The 18,769-nt window shown below is 44.0% G+C and overlaps 1 long non-coding RNA gene across 1 annotated transcript in view; it reads right to left on the bottom strand.

The window, feature by feature from the left end:
• Positions 1-18,567, bottom strand: part of LOC133067199 (uncharacterized) — a 127,452-nt gene extending 108,885 nt beyond the window's left edge. The window contains exons 1-2 of the long non-coding RNA XR_009695220.1: positions 18,450-18,567; positions 16,895-17,021 (exon numbers count right to left, since the gene is read on the bottom strand). This is a non-coding gene — a long non-coding RNA (uncharacterized LOC133067199). The remainder of the gene's footprint in view (positions 1-16,894; positions 17,022-18,449) is intronic.
• Between the last annotated feature and the right edge of the window lie 202 nt (positions 18,568-18,769).

Below are 18,769 nucleotides of genomic sequence, written 5' to 3'. Positions count from 1 at the left end.
ACCCCTGAACACCTCAGGATATATCTCCTAAGAATAAAAGTATGCATTCACTGCTATAATTACAGTATAGTTATCAAGTTCAGTAAATTTAACATCTTGTAATACTTACGCTTCTGCCCTAATTCCAGTTTTGTTAGTTATCCCCAAACTGTCATTTATAGCATTCTACCCCCTGCAATATAGGATCCAGTCTAGGACCACATGTGATGTCTTCCCATCCCTCATTTGTGATATGAATTTTTATCTCCAAAGTGTTTTCAATTTCTCCAGTCTATGTACAGTTGTTATTTTTTACATTGCTATTAATAAGCAATCTCAGGGAAGACATTTTTAGGTTAAGCAAAGATGATGAGTTTTCAGCTTTAGGACTCCTTCCATAATCACCAATAAGTACTTGACATTCCATTATAGGCAAAAGCCCTCTCTTCTCCTCCATAGTTTTCTTTAGTATTTATCTCTTTATTATCAGTATGGAATCATGGATTGCTTTTTCTTCACTGCTTTCTAATTAATCTATTGCCTTTAACTTTGTGCTCTGGTGTTCAGTTGCTAAGTCAACCCCATGGACTGTAGCCCACCAAGCTCCTCTGTCCATGGGTTTTCCAGGCAAGAATACTGGGGTGGGTTACCATTTCCTTCTCCAAGGGATCTTCCTGACCCAGGGATCAAACCCACGTCTCCTGCTTGGCAAGCAGATTCTTTACCACTGTGCCACCTGGGAAGCCCTTTAACTTTAATGCTCAGATTACCTCTGATTTGACCATTGGAAATCCCTTCAAAGTGACTTCTGTGTCCCAGTGATCTACCCCATTGGGTTTCAGGGTTTGTTTTTTTTTAGCATTTTCATACTTTCTGATGTGACAAGATAATATCAAGTTAACCCATAGCTTACCCTGCTCCAGCCTTGGCATCAGCCATTTCCCCAAGGATCCCTGGTTCCTTTTTTTGGAGAATGGCATTAGAGACCAAGATTTGGGTACCAGGTGTGCTCACTGCTATTAATACTAGAGTGTCCTTACTTGTTGGTCTTTTCAGTGGAAAAAGGAAATACACATGTATGTATCCCTAGAGAACACACACACAATTGTGAATCCATACCATGTCTCAAATCCAAATCCATCCCCACAGGTTCCTTTCCTGACTTCATTCCACATTTGTAGCTCTCCTATTACACAGCGACAATACTTGTTCCCACCAATATGCATTAATGCACTTATTACTCAATTCTATACTAAATCTAAAAGGGTTTCAGAAGGGCTTCTCCCAAAAAACAAACCTACTAGAAAGAGTTCAGGACATGTTTGCTGTTCTCTCCATCTCCCTCGCCCTCCAAGACTGTGTGTATTTAGTCCAATACCCTGTGTTCATAAATAACTTCAATCAGTTACCGCCCCCCCCCCCCCCGCCATTTATTGTGGTCATATCATTCATTTGAAATACACCCTGGTTCATTTGCTTCAGTTTTCATCCAGTTTCAGGATGCTTTTTCACTTTGCATCATTGCTGATTTATTTTGTTCTTTGAATAAGTAGAACACTAATGTGCTTTCAAAATTCAAAATAGTATGAAAAGGCATACTCAGAAAAGTTTACAATGTGTTTCACTCCTGTTTTTAAATGAATGTCATTCTTTTTCTGCAAAGAAATCATCAAATGGAGGGAAGAAGGTAAAAAGGACTAGTGCAACAGCCTTACAGCAATGAGGAACAGAAATGAGGAGGATTTCCTACGATTAGGAGTTGTCTCCAGACCAAGTTCCACCATCAACATTTGGGGGCGGGGGGTGGATATAAAAATGTGTCAAGGTTTGAGGACAAGTCTCAGTTTTCAGACTGGAGTGCCCGGTAGGAGGGAGGTTAACCTCTGGAGGACAAGCTTACAGAAAAAGAAACAGGTTTGGACAGAAAGACAATGAATTCCGGTCTTGATAGGTACTGTGTTCTGGCCCAGCTCATCTTCTGGAAAGCCAGAAGAAGCAGAACTAAATGAAAGGGCAAGCAAAAGCAGCAGGAAACGTGGGAAGGGCAAATGAAAGCTGCACAGCAAGGAACCTTAAAACCCTCTTAAAATTACTTGTCTTTATGGACCGCCCCATTGTTGTTCAGTCACTAAGTTGTATCCGACTTTGTGACCCCATGGACTGCAGCATGGCAGGCTTCCCTGTCCTTCACTATCTCCTGGAGTTTGCTCAAACTTCTGTCCATTAGGTTAGTGATGCCATCCAGCCATCGTATCCTCTGTCGCCCTCTTCTCCTGCCCTCAATCTTTCATAGCATCAAGGTCTTTTCCAATGAGTTGGCTCTTCGCATCAGGTGGCCAAACTATTGGAGCTTCAGCATCTGTCCTTCCAATGAATATTCACAGTTGATTTCCTTTAGGATTGGCTGGTTGGATCTCCTTGAAGTCCAAGGGACTCTGAAGAGCATTACCATAGCCATAAACACATCCTCCCAAAGCCTGGGGTCCTTTTGCTCCATCAGCCCCCTAAGTAGGTCAGAGTACATGGTTTAGTGGCTCTGGAATCAGAGAGATCTTCCCTCAGACTCTAGCTCCGCCACTTCCTAGCTGGGGGACCTTGCACAAGTCAGCTAATCCTTCTAAGCTTCAGTTCCTTTCCTGCAAGACAGAGAGAGTGATGCATCACATATGCCTCGCAGTGTCGTGGAGATTATGGGATAATTTAAAACAAGTGCTCAGTACAATGGCTGACTCAAAGAAGGCATTTTCTCTTTTTTTCCTTTAATCTCAGGTAATCAAGATGCTGTCTCCCTCACCCTCTAATATAAGCTACACAATACCCCGCTGCTGTGGCTCTCAGCCTTGGCCACACATAAAAATCACCTGGGGAGCTTAAAAAAAAAAAATACCAAGACTCGGCCTCACCGCCCAGAGAGTCGGACTTAATCGGTTTGGGGTGGAATTCAGCATTGGTATTGGGGTGTGTGTGTGTGTGTGTGTGTGTGTGTGTGTGTGCATGTGTTTTTAAAGCTCCAAGGTGATTTTAAGCAGAGTTCAGCACCACCGCTTTCCTCACACACTAAATCTGAAGAAGGGCTCTCCTAGGCTGTCCTCCCTCTTGACCCTTCTGACAGCACTTCAGAAGAGAAATAGATTGCTTAAATTGTTCTCTTTTTATCCCAAACATCCAAAGCATATAGCAATATGTTATTCTCCAGGAACCTCTTTTCTGAGAAACATAAATACCACCTTCCCCACAGGAAGAAAGGAATGTTCCTCCCCACCCAAAAGAAACCTGCTCCTTTCTCACCCACCCAGGCGGACTAGAAAGCAAAGCACACTGGAGCTTGGTCAGCGCAAACTCTGCCCGGAGGAGAAGAGCCAGGAAGGGGCAGTCTTTCCATGGGCCCAGGCCAAGCAGTCCTGACCAGCTGAGGGACCCGGAGCCTGGGAGCTCCCGGAGGGCAACACCATTTCTGCTCATCACACAAATCATGTTTAATGAGTGTTGGCTGCTCTCAGGAAGCACGAGAACCACCACACGGCACTTACGCCACCCACGTCCACCAAACCGATGTGTACATGGGCTGAAAGTCAATTCCTCAGTCACTTCAGGGTTTACTTTGAAAACTCTGGTCTGCAGGAGGAAAGGGAATCAGTCACTACAAGCAAAGGTAGAATGCTCCTGGACGGCTAGATCCCCCGAGACTCTCTAGGGTGGACGGATACCTATCACCAGTTGCTGCCTTCAAAACAGGAAAGAGAAACCTTTCTGAGAACAGGAAGTAGCTCCATGGTCAATTTAATTTTTATTTTGCAAATCTTTATCTAATCTGTTTGATTTCTGTTTACCAGTTTAGGAGTATTTTGATAAGGGGATTTCAAGCCCTACATTCCCTTTGACCTGGAATCTCCAAATCACAGCCAGTAATGAGGCTTTCTGTCTTAAGTCACCCAGCTGCCCCTCAGGGACCCTGAAGCCTATAGATCTTCGATGAAAAATGGACTGGTGCATCAACAAAGGTGTTTAGAACAGTGTTTAGAATGCGGGTCCTCAATGCTTAATTCTGAGCTATACATCTTGAAAACACTGGTGGGCTACTGAACCTGGGCAGCCCAGCCCAGGGTATCTGGCCATTCTTGATGTTACAAGCAGCCCAGTCTAAATGTATCTTCACAGAAGCAGGGGCCCAATGGCCAGATGTCCAGCACAGAAAGAACCTTGGGACACCCACTCAGTCTGAGCCATGACCATTAAACCTGCGCAACCTCTAACAGCCAGGGACTCATATTCCTTGGCAATCCAAAGACAGCTGGAGCAATTCCACCACTCAAACCCCCTCTCTACCCCACACCTCTTCTTCTGAACCCTGCTTAGCGTGGTGGGAAGCTGTAACCTTTGGCTAAAGAACATTTCTTTTATTCCCATCAGGTGTGAGAAAGACCCTAGAGTACCAAATGAAGAATAAGAAAGCAACAAATAAATGGAAAGAAAAACAGGCAACTAAGAGTTTGGCCATCTTGGATATGAACAAGAAATTAAAACTCTTCTGCAAATGTTACCACTTGTCTGTAACTCCCTTTAAGATAATTTATTTCATGCAAAGGGACATTGAGTGTGTACCTTGGTTTCAGCTGTAAGTCTGGGGTTGAGTTGCCCAAGCTCAGAAAACATTTGACTCAAGAATGCACAGACCTGCAGTTGCCAGCTGGAGTTCTCTTCAAGAAACCCATAATCCAGAGGCTGCTACTAAAAAACGCTTCAAATCCACATCTCAATCAAACTCAAATCTTGCCAATTAATGTGCTCAATGACAAAAGCAGGCCCTTGTTGCTTTTTTAAGTGAATGTAGCAGCTTGTTTACAAGGATAATGACTGTTCGAAATTGACTATTGATTGATTCTCACTGGTGACATTTGAAGTATTATTTGTGTATATTGATGACAAATATGAATAGATCCTCCCCCTATCAATTAGGTGTAAGATTTGTAATTGATCGTAATAACTGATTGTAATTGCAATCAATTGGGTGTAAGATTCCAGAGACAGCCCATACCCAAGGAGAAGAGACAACATATGGCTGTGAATAAAAGGAGGGGCATTATTAGGGTCCATCTCAAAGACTGGGTGCCTTCTCTTTCCAGCTGGGAATCACAAAGGATTTCAGATTCCTGATGCCAGTTATAAGGGTTATAAAGAAATCTTGCCATTTGCCTCAAATAACCTTTCATGTAAGACAGCGGGCAGAGTGCCCGCCACAGAACATCACCCAATCCTGAGCTCGTTGGTCAGCTCCCCTTTCTGCAGAATGTTCCTCGCTTCTCCTCCAACATAAATGAACCAAGCCTGTGTCCCGGATCCTCAAAGTATCGAGTATATTTGGCAAACACATTTGAGCTGAGGTATTTGTGTAAATGAGGCTTACAACGTTATCCTTCATAGGAGACACTTTTGGATGTTAACTGAAGTCTCTGGTGATAGCACGTCCCAGGGAAGCTGTTTGGAAGAAACTCTGGAATGCTGAAAGGGACCTGAGAGATCAGATTCTAATTTGCTTGCTTTATAGCAGAGAAGAAAACTGAGGCCCAGGGGGGACATGACCACAGACCTTCCCAAGTTCACATAGGCAGATTTGCAGAGACCTTTACAGTCAATTTTCCTCATTCTCTCTCTCAAATGAATAAAAGGGAAAGCTCTTTGACACTCCAAAATTGGATCTCTGGGTTGCAGTGTTAGAAGCAGAGTCGGGAAAAAGCCATCAGTAACAGACCCAAGGCTTAATGCTAATTATATGTTTGTTGGTTTGCCTTTCAACACCTCTTGGCATATTTTGGTAGTTCCAAAGACTATGCCACCCAATTCTTCTCCATTCTCCTCCTCCACCCACCACTGCATCCACCCCTCTCTCCTCAGTCCCCAACAAAGCAAAAGAAGAGACCACCACTGGCATCTACCCCAAAGATGGCTGTCCTCCGAGGATAACGTCCAGGGACGAGAGTGAGATCTGAGTGCCAGAGCTGGGGTGTCTGGGCCCCCAGACAGGCTTCACAAGACCCTGTGAACCAGACTGTCTTTCGAAGTCAGGATTCCCTCTTTGACTTCATCTCTTTGCAAAGGTCATCATTATCTAACACTTGGGCAAAACACAGATATTCCTGTTACACAAGCTGATTAAGCAACTTCATCAGAAAGAAAGCAAATCTTCAAGAGACCCCAGCAGAAGCCTCACAGCCTGCTGGAATGTGGACCGCCACATTCAACACAGCAGCAGAGAACCCCGTTCTGGGGTTGTGCTCTGAAAATTCAGACTTCTTGGTCTGTCTCAGCAGGGCCAAGGGAAGTGCAGCTACCCTTTAGAGACAAAGGAATCACCTGGTTTCACAAGGCACATGCTTCTCGATACTGTGCTGTTTCTTGGACTTGAGTTGCATAATGTTTTTTTGAGCCTTTGAAAAGAAAGCAAAATCCAGGTTTTATGGATAGGACAGGGTCTCAGTGTGCATGCAGGCAGACTCAGTCAGCCTGTTAACGGTACCTGTTCATTTCCCTTTTTTGCCCCCCAGCAAGATGAGGTATTTACTCTTCTGCTAGAAGACATGCCCCTAGGTCAGACATCTCCCACTTACATTTTTCTCATCAAAGACCAAGAGAAGACCAGGCAGCATTTACACAGAGAGGACCTCAAAGATCCAACTGAACTGGGCCTCAGGGAGGGCTCTAGGGGTGTGGAACAGAGGAAACGTGCCTCACAGGGAGATTCCACACCACCCAGAGTCTGGGCTGCTCTCCACACAGACAAGGAGAACTCCGAGGTTGCACAGGCACATATAAGCCAGATGGTGAGCACAGGTGTGAGGCTCCCCTCCTAAAAGTCGGACACCATGGTTTAGATAATAAAAAATCTGTGATATTAGAAATTTCCCTAGAGGGGTTTTTTCATTCCCTGACTCTCTTACTTAATAGCTTACCTGTCCAACAGGAAAGCTATGACCCATTCTTCACTTATTTAAAAACTGTATTGAATGTCTATTCTCCTCTCCCAGACAGAAGAACATGCCAGGTATTATTTTATTACTTTACTGGTGGAAAAACCACAGTGAAGACTTCCAGTCTAGGCAGCAATCTAGGACCATAATGGTGCAGAAATATTAACATGCTCCTCTTCCCTGCAAATTTTTCACTGAAGCTCAGTGTATACATATGAAGGGCACAAATCCTAAGTACATAACTCAATGAATTTTTATCAACTCAATACTCTGATGTGACCAACACCCAGATCAAGAAACAGCACATCACCAGCAGCCCAGAAACTGACTTTGCATGTCTGTCCAGTCACTGCCCCCCATCAAAAGTATCCACTATCCTGACGCCTAGCTGTTGTTGTTGAGTCACTCAGTCATGTCCAACTCTTTGTGACACCATGGACTTTAGCCCACCAGGCTCCTCTGCCCATGGAATTTTCCAGGCAAGATTACTGGAGTGGGTTGCCATTTCCTCCTCCCATATCATAAATAAGTTTTGCCTGTTTTAAACATCACGTAAGTAGAAGCAGTGAAGGTACATTTTTGCATCTGGCTTCCTGTGCTAATATTTTGTTTGTGACAGTCAATCTTCTCGTTTCATGTATTTATGGTTTGCTCATCCTCATCACTATACAATGCATTATGTGATTATACCACCATGAATTTATCCATCTTACTGTTGATGAGCATTAGAGTTGTGTCCAGCATTACATACAATGTTGCTATAGACATTCTTTTATGTGTCTTCTGGTCAACATGTATATCATTTCTCTTGGCTATATTCCTAGGGGTGGTGCTATGTTCTCTTAAATAATAAAGATCTGAAATAGATTTGAGAGCTATATTTTAGATTAGATTCTTGCTGCTGGTAGTACAGACGGCTCCTCCATGATCAAACCAGTTTCTTCTCAACTCTTCCTTTCTAAGTTGGTACCAAGCTATGATTCTGACACCTGGAGCAAGTTTGGGTGATGACTTCTATCCTGACAGAGAAAGTCATTCAAGATTCAGATCAAGGTTGTTGAGTTGGTCAGCAAAAAGCCACCTGGAAAGTAACTACAACATGCCCTGGGGCAGATCTGCACAGGAAACCTACTCACTGAGAGCTTCTGAAATCACCACCACTGCACTCCTGGCCCTGTTTCCAGATCTTCCTGCTCCTTCTCAGTTCAGACTCTTTTTTTGCCTGTGAATTTCTGGCTTGCTCTAGAAAGGCTGCCAGTGCCTTGTCATGAGCCCCAGAGACCAAGCACTGGCCTCCTAAGTGCACCACCACGGCTAGGATGGCAGGATTCACCTGATGCCAATGTGCCCAACACTGACTTGGCATATTCCAAAGAGTGAGGTAGACTTGGTCCCTCTGCCAGTACTCAATCTAGCTCCCCATGCACCACACTCCCAGAAACAGCCAGTAAGATTTGAGATTTCCTGCATAGAACTGGCCAGAATTTCCAATAACTGAGTTCTCCAAAAGCCCCAGCTTCTGGACAGGTATTTCCACTTACGTTGTCTCATCAGTAATCCCATCATGTCCCTCCACCTCAGTGCAGCAGGCATTGCTGCAGGTTCTATTTTAGATTCTGTTCTATTAGAGGTTGCTACAGGTTACACTGTCATAAAGCTAACACACGGTAGGGCAAGTTTTTCAAATAGGATCCAAACCTAGCGGTTTTTCAAGTACAACTGGAACCTCAAATATTTTACTAGTAGCCTTAAAAAAAATCAACATAAGTAGTTAGTGGAAGGAACATGGAAATAAGAATTAGGAGATCAGAGTATAGTTCCCTTCCAATTTCCAGTTTATAATTCCATTCTAAGTGGTTGTAAACTGGGGGGGTGATCCAGGGAAGGTCACTTCAGTTTTCAGAATAACAGTGTCTTTAACTGAAAATGAAAGGGGCATGCGTTATCCACAGACCACACCTCCATGAGAGCAGGGATCATGTCATTTTTCTCCTGACCACAGTGTCACCAGCCCCTACCATAGTGTCTGGCCCATAGTAGGCACGCAATACATGTGAAATAAATGGATGAATAAATTCATGGGAATCCATGTCAGGCTCTCTTACAAGCTTTTTCAAAATGCACATGCCAAGGCCCCACTCCATAAATGCTGGTAGGAGGGGCCCAATCCTTTTTTTTTTAAAGGGGAAAAAAAACCTCTCTAGGTAGTTCTGATTCAGACTCATAGTATGAAATTACTTACAACTATAAGGTTCTATTATTCTATTAACTCAGCTGTATAAATAATCCTTTACTAAGTTCGGCATGAATTTATTTAATTTTATATAGTTCCCTCTTAATTAGGACAAATAGGTAGTGCACTCTGTAGATTTCTTCAGATCTCTGAGAAGTTTGCCTAACTTTTTCCGTCTGAAATCAATGAACCCCGATCTTTCCCTTTCACTGCTATATTCTTCTCCCACTTGTTTTGAAGTCTGTTTTTTCCTAGAATTATCCCAGTTGGATTGAGAACATCAAATCTATTAATATAAAAATATAACGTGGAAGTGAAAGTCGCTCAGTTGGGTCCAACTCTTTGCGACCCATGGACTGTATAGTTCATAGAATTCTCTAGGCCAGAATACAGGAGTGGGTAGCCATTTCCTTCTCTGGGGCTCTTCCCAACCCAGGGATCGAACTCAGGTCTCCTTCATTGCAGGGGGATTCTTTACCAGCTGAGCCACCAGGGAGGCCCATAAAGATATAATATCTGAATAAATAAGAAAAAATAATTTCTTATTTGGATAGAATTCCTACGTACTGGTTCACAAGTGTTTCTCTTTTTCTCTTATCTTCACCTAAAGTTCAATTGGAATGACTGAGAAATTCGTCTTACAGACTTCTTTTAAATATCTACTGAAGGTTTTCTCTTTTTACTTAGATACATTTACATATTGTAGTATGACTGCCATTTTAGCAATATTTATTATATTACATCCTTACAGCACAATATTGTCTATACTCATTCTACTGTGCATTAGATCTCTATGGCTTGTTTACTACTTGTTGCAAGTTTGTACCTTAAACATGTATTTTATCACTCCACCCTCACCACCTGATAACCACTGTTTACATCCACCAAAGTGTTTTTCAGAGCTGCAGCTTAAGAAACTTCCCTTTTCTGCTTACCTCTTGGAAAACATTGGCCACCCCTGCTACCAGAGGGCCTGCAAGCCTGCAGCCTTGAGTTATGTTTTCTACACACCTGTGGTCAATTGCCCTGGTCAAGAAGCCTAAGCCAATAGCAGGCTACTCAGTTTTCTCCCCCACGCGCTCCGGTCCCCAGGCCCTCTGTGGCTTTTCCACCTGGGTGTTATTAAAAAAGTGAAGAGGGTAAGAAAGAAAGTGTTCGCTGGCTCCTTTGCCAACCGGGCCCTTCCTTCCAAGGCTGCATGGCTCTAGTTTCTTTGTTTCCTCTTATGTTTAATTTTCTTTGGCCCAGGCTTTCCTCAATGGTTTTCTTTTCGCATTTTATCACCATAAATTAATTAAAATGTTTCTGGCGCTGAGTTCACATCTGATCATCTTGGCAGGATCCCCTTACACAGATGGTGAGTAGATAAAGAGCAATCCAGGCATTCAAGAACAAGAAGAACAGCCCACATAGGGAGCCGGCCTGAGAGAGGGTGAGAGGACCAGAGGGGCCATGGAGAAATGACTGCCACCAGGCTGCACTGGAAAGTTGGAGTCAGGGGTTGGGAGGCTACAAGGGACATCTTGGGACTTTTCAGAGTTCTGATTCCTTCCCCAAACTCCCTAGAATAGAGCTTAAAACCAACTAGTAGAACCAGAAGTGGTCTTTCTACCTCTGCTTCCTCTTCACCCTGCAAACGTGGTTGGCTCGTGGTTCAGATGGGCTACACAGGTTGGGAGATGGTGGCACTCCAGGCGTAAAAATGTAACTCGAGAAATAGGAAGAAGCAAAGATCTCACTTGACTGAGAATCCAGGATGCATGGATTAGACCCATACTATGCGACAGCCTTGGAATATAACAAACAACAAGATAGACATGGGCCCTCTTCTCTTGGTGTGGATAATCCAGTAGGGCAGACAGACGTGAAAGGCCAGCTATATCAGGCGGTAAAGAGACCACAGACTCAGAACTTGAAGCACATTTTTGTTATTGATAAGAAGTACATTGTACAGGTACTGCCCTGGTGGTCCAGTGGTTCAGACTCCACACATCCAATGCAGGGGCCATGGGTTCGAACCCTGGTCGGGGAACAAAGATCCCGCATGCCACATGGCATGGTCAAAAAATAAAAAGAACAAATTAAAATAAAAAAGAAGTACATTGTACAGACGGTATAAGTACGTCCACCACCCAGAGACTAGACCCACCATTCCCAGTGTCTGGCTGCCTCGTGACTACCCTGAGGGATGGGTGGGGGGCCTGAGAACCTTTCAGAGGAAGGCCATGGAGTTGTGACACTCAGGTGGAAAAGCGGAAACCCAGTGATGCTCAGCAAGAGGAGGAGAGGCAGACCTATAGTCATAAGTAAACTTCCAGAAGGCCATTCAAAATGAGATCTGAAAACACACTGAGGTTTTAACCTTTCTTTCTCTAAAATTACTGGCACATAATGCTGTCTTATTTTCCAGGGAATGCTATCCTCATCAAAACTAACGAGCAAAATAATGAGATTGTGAAAAGTGCCACAGACGAAATAAACAGGATGCTGTGCCAAAGAATAATACAGGCTGTGACTCCTTTAGGTAGGGCCATCCAGACAGAACTCCCTGAGTGGTGACGCTTAAATGGGAAGACAGGAAGGATCCTAGGGGCCTCAAACTAAACATGGAGCATCAGAACTAATACTACACAACCTGCACAGACTACAACTTGCAAAAGCCCCACTCCAGGTGGGCATCCAGAGAGAATAAGCAACGCCTGGAGCCACCGCACTCCCAGAGCCGCATCTCTGACGACCGCCAAGGCTGAGATCCGGCCATTGTTTCCGGCATCTGGACAATGTGTTCATTGAAAATCAGTTCAGTCTGTTGTCTCATGGAGCCAGGTGAGAAGGGCTTCCCAGTTGCTTCCATCCTCCGCACATATCATTCGCTGCAATCTTTGGCCTCCCTGCGTGCCAAGCTTAGCATTGGACACAAGCAATTGCTTCATTGAGTCCTATTTGTGAGGAGAAGAAAACCTCTCAAGAGCCCCACATGTTCCATCTCCAACTGTACCTCTGACATTTCTGGTCTTCCAGGCATCCCTGGTTCATTTTCTTCTGACCACTCAAAGTGTCTTTAGCGTTTGCACATACACATTCGTGCTACCATAACGCTTCTCCACCCTGCCTTCTCCTGCTGTTTCTATTTACTGCGGATCTAATTCCTCCAACCACCTCTGACTTCCCAGGTGGCTCAGTGGGAAAGAACTTGCCTGCCAATGCAGGAGAATGAAGGTTCGATCCCTAGGTCAGGAAGATCCCCTGGAGGAGGAAATGGCAACCCACTCTAGTATTCTTGTCTGGAGAATGCCCACGGACAGCGATGCCTGGAGGGCTACAGTCCATGAGGTCACAGAGAGTCGGACATGACAGAGCATACACACACAGTTCCCCCAACCACCTCTGACACAACCCTATACTTCTTAGGAGTAAGAACTGAGTTGTATATTGATTTTTTTCTAGGTACTTAGTAGATGCGTGATCAACACAATGAATTGAATTTTAAAGTTACAACAAATACATATCTCATTTCTAAATTGTTAAGTATGAACAATTAAAGTTTGACTTTTTTTTTTTTTACATCTCTGAATTTCATCTTGCAGATGAATTTTAGAAACCTTCAAAGAAAGAGGAAGTGGGCAAGAGAGAGGAGGAATGCACGTAAATCTACTATTGTTTTTACTAGTATTTTTTCTTATTACTCCAATGAGATAAGCAAAGTGTATCATTGGCAAATATAAATAATATATTTAGAGATGCACATTTTGAATATACACACATACTGATTTCTTTGAAAAACCTTCCTGTATGAATTGTTTTTCTAGAGTATCTTGATGTGATATATTCTGAGAAGAGAACAAAAAATATTTGAAAAATTTACAGTGGCCAAGCATTCCTTGTTTTTCTGTTCTTTGTTTCAGTTCCTAGAGTCCTGTGCCCAGCTCTCCCAGCATCACTAAATTCAGAGAAACACAAGGCAGATTAAACCATGAAACAATCCATTAGAGAGCTCTGAGGCCCTGGAAGCCTCAAAGATACAGGGTCGGGAGTGCTATTATTTTTATATTAGTTTACATTTGTCTCCGATTTTGAAACAACTCAATGTTTTCCTCTTGTCCTTGCACTTGCACTTGGTCTCGCGTGGGGCTCGGCTACAGTTACCAAGCGGAGCCCGAGGGAGTTCTCGGTCAGAGACTCGGGGCCTGAGAAAAGGCTGGGTCTGGGAATCTCTTGTCCGGTGACTTTGCCCTGGAGGTGGATGGCAACCCTGGGGAAACTGGACTCCCACCTCTGATGTGTGGGCTTCAGGAGCACCTTTAAACAGCCTGGAGCTCTGCCCGTGCTAGTTAAAGGAGACTTTGCAGACATGGCTGATACTGTGCATCCTCTCTCAATCGGGAGGCTGAGCTATGTTCCTTTCCTGATCACCAGCCTCACACACATGCTGTCTTTGGGATTTTAGCACATTCTCTCCCATGTTTCCCATTTTTTGTTCTTGAGGGTTCAGGAAGTAAGATAAGAGGGAAGCAGGAAAAGATCTAGTTTGCAATAGATAGTTTAAATAAAAGCAATCTTACTGTAAAATAATTAGATGTGCTATTTCATTCAAGCACACAAGAATCCCACAAGGTAAGCAGTTAGTGATCTCTTTTGGAAATTAGCAAAAGGTGACACATAAAAAGCCATTATCTTGCTGTTGTTGTAATGGTGGTTTAGTTGCTAAGTTGTATCTGACTATTGCAACCCCGTGAACTATAGCTCACCAGGTTCCCCTGTCCATGGGATTTCCCAGGCAAGAATACTGTAGTGGGTTGCCATTTCCTGCTAGTTCACAGCAATAGTTACAGGTAAAGTTTTGAATAGGTAAAGATGAAAGCTAGTTTCATCCATCTCTGAAACTAGCAAGATCGCCACTATAATACATGACCTGATGCCGGAAGACAAAGCATGCAAACCACAATTTCAGTTTTCAAAAGGGCAAGAAAGTTGGCACTGAAGCCAAACTGTCTGTGAGCATGTCTACAGGACCCAGGCCTTCAATTCTGATCCCCATCACTCTGCCCCTACAGGACGGGGCCCATGCCTTGTCTAATTGGACTCCATCTCAAATGCACAGCTGAACTTCAAGACATTTCAAACAATTCAAAATTAATTGTTTTACCAAGGATAAGGATATCAGGTAACCATGCTTAGGCAAAAACAAACAAACAAACAAACAAACAAACCTTACCACGTAGTCTTTTAATGTTGCTATAAATCCAGAGGCCATAATCAAATGTTGGTAATTCTGCCTTAAGCTTCTACTGGTTCCTGTCACTCAGCTAAGACAGAAAACTGTCTTTCCACCATTTAGACAGACAGTAGGCATCTCTATTTCATACAAACAAAATTCTCTTCAGATGCAGTCCCCGACCTGATGACATCGATATATGCCAGGAACTAGCAAGCTACTTATTTCCCCTTAAAAAAAAAAAAAAGTGTCCTTAAGTGTCCTTATTGGGCACATGGAGGTGAGAGGAGACTGGAAACTAAACTACCAGTTCACATCTGGAAGCCAGGCCGCTGAGCCAGTTCAGCTCAGATAACTTGTCAACTGGTCATAGTCTATGAGATCAGAAACAATGCCTTTCAACTAAAGCATTTTTCTCAGGGCAAATTCTCATGACAATCCAAAGATGTTGGAGTCAGGTTTGCAGTTGCGGTTAGAAGGAGATGTATTAAAGCCACCCATCTCCACTTCTCAGGGTCATGTCCTAGAAACACAGTCTGGCATTTGATCTGTGTGTGCTGATAAATATTAGTGACGGCCAGCTTTGACTGCTGAGTGCAGCAGCCTCCCCACCAGGGACGAGGTGAGATGGGAAAGCGCCTGCTGTTTGCAATGATCTGATGAAGCCCTGGCTCCCCACAACATGCAACTTTTGTCCCTATGCCTCCCCAAAGTAAGGACAGGCCTCAGCACATTAGATGTGCCCCTGAACTGAAGCTGTTTAAGAGCCTACATCTCACTCTGTGCATCCAGTGACCTGGGAACTGGGCACAAAGCCACTTGAAGGGGTAAAGGAAAATACCTCCCCTCCACTCCCCATAAAACTGCTTATAAAGAAAACAGAAGTAATTATGGGAAAAAATGCTTTAAAACCTAGAGGGCTCTATTAAATGAACCTCACATGGATTCTAGTTTAAGTTTCCAAGACTCGGGCAAGAAATATTCATGTTGAAAGCTTCTCTTATCCAAGATATTTGGTAAAGCCAGCATGGTTGTCCAGAAGTCCAAACAAACTCATCAAGTAACTAGTGGCTTCTCTTTATTTTTAATTTATTGCAAAAACTGCATTAAAATAGCAACAAAGGAAATTAGGAGAGAGAACAGTTTCCTTGCCACCATTGCAAACCATGAACTTGCTTCTTAATCTCATCTTTCCCCTTCAATTCCTTGTTTATGGGCCAGCACGATTTTTACACAATAAATAAAATGTCTCTCTAATCTCATTGTTAAAAAAATATTTTCTGAAAAACTTTGAATGTACTAAAACCCCACAGTGATCCATCTAGCCACACTCTGGGCTACATCCCCCCAAGCTAGATCAATACTAAGCCAGTCATTTCTCAGGGCTAAAGATACCTTATCTGTGCTAAAGCAAGCTGCCTTTAAGTAGGTATGAATAGCACCCAAAAACCCAATAATATAGAACTGAACCATAAACTGCCAACAGTGTGTGCCAGCCTCACTGGGTCTCTTCCACTTATCCCTTCAAATTCACTCTCCACCCTTCTCCACTCTGCTCTGTGCCCAGAAAGGCTGAACCTCGTGGACGTTTATCTCGGGCTCCCTTGTCCTCTGGGGTCAGCCAACAGGGGGCACCAGCAGGAGAGCAGAGGCCAAGAAGAGAGTAAAATCAAGGTATTTCTTTACCCAGCTCCCTAGCTGGTCTCCAGGTCTTTCTCCCGAAGGTCACAGCTTCCCTCCTACAGCCTCTACTCAGCCACAACTACAGCTCCCAGGGCTCTGAAATGCTCCCTCCCCTTGCACCTGCAGCCTAAAGCTGGTAGGACTTCCCCCTAGTGCTGGTTCCCCTGAACTGTACCTAAACTCTGTGATTACACTCTTTTCTTGGCTCACCCTCTTGAGTGTGCTGTTGGGATCCTGACTCAAACACTGGACAATGCAGGAAGTGACCAGCTGAACCCCTGTGTCTAAAACCAGTGAGGATGGGGGGAACACAGCATCCTATAGTCCCACAGCAGGAGAACTTTAGAAAATAATCAGTGAAACAGATGGGAAGTGGTAGTAAGAATCAGTCACTCAGCCGTGTCCGACTCTGCAACCCCATAGACTGTAGCCCACCACGCTCCTCTGACCATGGAATTCTCCAGGCAAGAATACTGGAGTGAGTAACCATTTCCTTCTCCAGAGGATCTTCCCAACCCAGAGATCAAACCTGGGTCTCCTGCCTTGCAGGCAGATTCTTTACACTCTGAACCACTAGGGAAGCCCCCAAAACAGATAGAAGTCAACATAGTCTTGTAGACTGCCTGCCACCTGCCCAAAAACTATGCTTTCCCTAGAATCTCAAGGCCACCCTGAGATGCCTGGGGCCACACCTCCCTTGAGGCACAGACTGTCAGATACCTTTGTGTTCCACCTCACATCCTCTCAGCCCACCTTCGACTTCAGCTGTTGCTTTGGCAACCAGCTGCACCCAGGTGTTCCAGCAGCAACTTTACTTACCTCAGCTACACCCAGGATCACTTCTGTTCTTCCTTGGGGCATCTCTGACACAGCGGGGGTGCAAGACACTCATGTGTGCACAAATGTGAAAGAATGAGGAAGTTCATCTCCTGGGACAACTCTTGGCCTATGGAGCAGGAGAGACAGCAGTTAAATGTTCCTGTCTTCTATCCCTTGAGTGAATAACTCTGAGGTGCACTTTACATGGCTACTCAGAGGACTCCCAGTGGGATTGGGCCCCAGTTGCATTGGTGACCATTTTAATATACTTTTGTCCTGGCTTTCCCCTCTCCCTATTTCACAATTTGAACACCTTCATCCCTTACAATACCTCACAAAATGAACTACCTACACATAAGCTCTTCTCATTGACTCTGCTTTCTAAGAAAACCCAGCCGAAGAGAGGCAGGGGGATCTCCTTGCTGCTCCATAACAGAAGAAAAGGTCGTAAATAGGAGACAATGAGGAAAATGCCTCCTAGTGCCTGTTTGAAATGCACCCCCAGATGCTTAATGGCCTGACCAGCAAACCCCAGGATTGTCAAACTATCCCAACCATATAAAAATGTTTTAAGGTAGAACCACACTCCTTACCAGCCACAGGGAATCTGCCTTTTAGGTAACACAATAACCTTAGTCCATTATTTGCTCTCCTTCAGTGAGGGGAATAAACCAAGAGAGGATATCCTTCAACCCAGCTCCCCTACCTGGAGGCAAAGTACTCTCATCCCCCAAGATATTAAGGAAATGCATCAAACTTAATTTCTACAGTTTATCTTCAGACTGCTCTATTTGCCTGATGCAAAAAGAATCATCCCCTCAGACCTTGAGATTTTTTAAAGTATTCAGCCGGTTTCCAAAAATTCTCTCCAGTACAAATAATCTTTTTTTAAAAAAATTGCTTCTCTCTTCCAAAAAGTCAAGAAATGACCTCTCCAGTAGTCTTCTGGGTATGAAAGAAAATACACCGGTTTCATATATCATTAGTCCATGGTGTGGGGGAAAAGGAGAGACCACATGAAGGAAACAGGTGAATCTGGGGGAGTAAAACAAGCGAAGGGAACAGAGGGAAAATGCAGTCTAGTGGTAAGTGCTGAGAAAAAGGCTTCAGCACTCAGGAAGTTCTATGCCTCAAGATGTCAAATGGAATAACTTTAAGCAAGCCATTTTGAATTCCTTTAAGTTGGTATGATTCTTTTCAGTTCACTCACCTGTAAAATGAAAACAAATTTCACTTACTGGGGACAAAGATCAATACCAGAAGACTCCACCCATATGGATACTCCTGGGACCACAAGAAAAAAAGCTAGAAATTCAAATAGGATGAGCCAGCAGTGAGATCTCACCAACTTATCCAGTTCCAAATTAAAATAGGCCACTTGTTAGGTAGTTTTCCAAATAAACACCTTGTACAGGGGGTATGTATGGAGTTCAAATTCCTAATAATGTTGGTAGGTTATAATGAACAGGATTTCCACTTCTTACTGTCTGCTTCAAGTTTATGAGGAGCTCCCAGGAGGACACGCAATGCCCCCTCCCCCACTGCTTCTCCTCACCTTCTTTATTTCATCCAGCAATAAAGCCCCCTGCCCAAGGCCACACATGGGGCTGAGATGAACATCACAGGCCCAAACTTTGTGGAAAATAATCTTTTAGCAGCAGCATCTGGCTTCTTGGCATGATCCCCCAGCTGCTGCGCTGACAGCTCTGAAGTTGCTTTTTACTTTGTCATACGGTTCGGCTGCTAATGGGCTGTCTATTCTTGCTTGTCCTCCTCTGGGTCATTTTTCCTTTCAGACTCACATTGAGTTCCAAGAATATTGCACATCATGCCTCCTCTGCAGGAAAGCCCCTAGTTGTCCTGGAATTCAGAGAG

Source organism: Dama dama, chromosome 12 (genome assembly GCF_033118175.1).
Source record: "Dama dama isolate Ldn47 chromosome 12, ASM3311817v1, whole genome shotgun sequence".
NCBI lineage: Eukaryota > Metazoa > Chordata > Mammalia > Artiodactyla > Cervidae > Dama > Dama dama.
The sequence above is the reverse complement of the archived record's forward strand: the minus strand, read 5'-3'. Positions and strand labels throughout refer to the sequence as shown.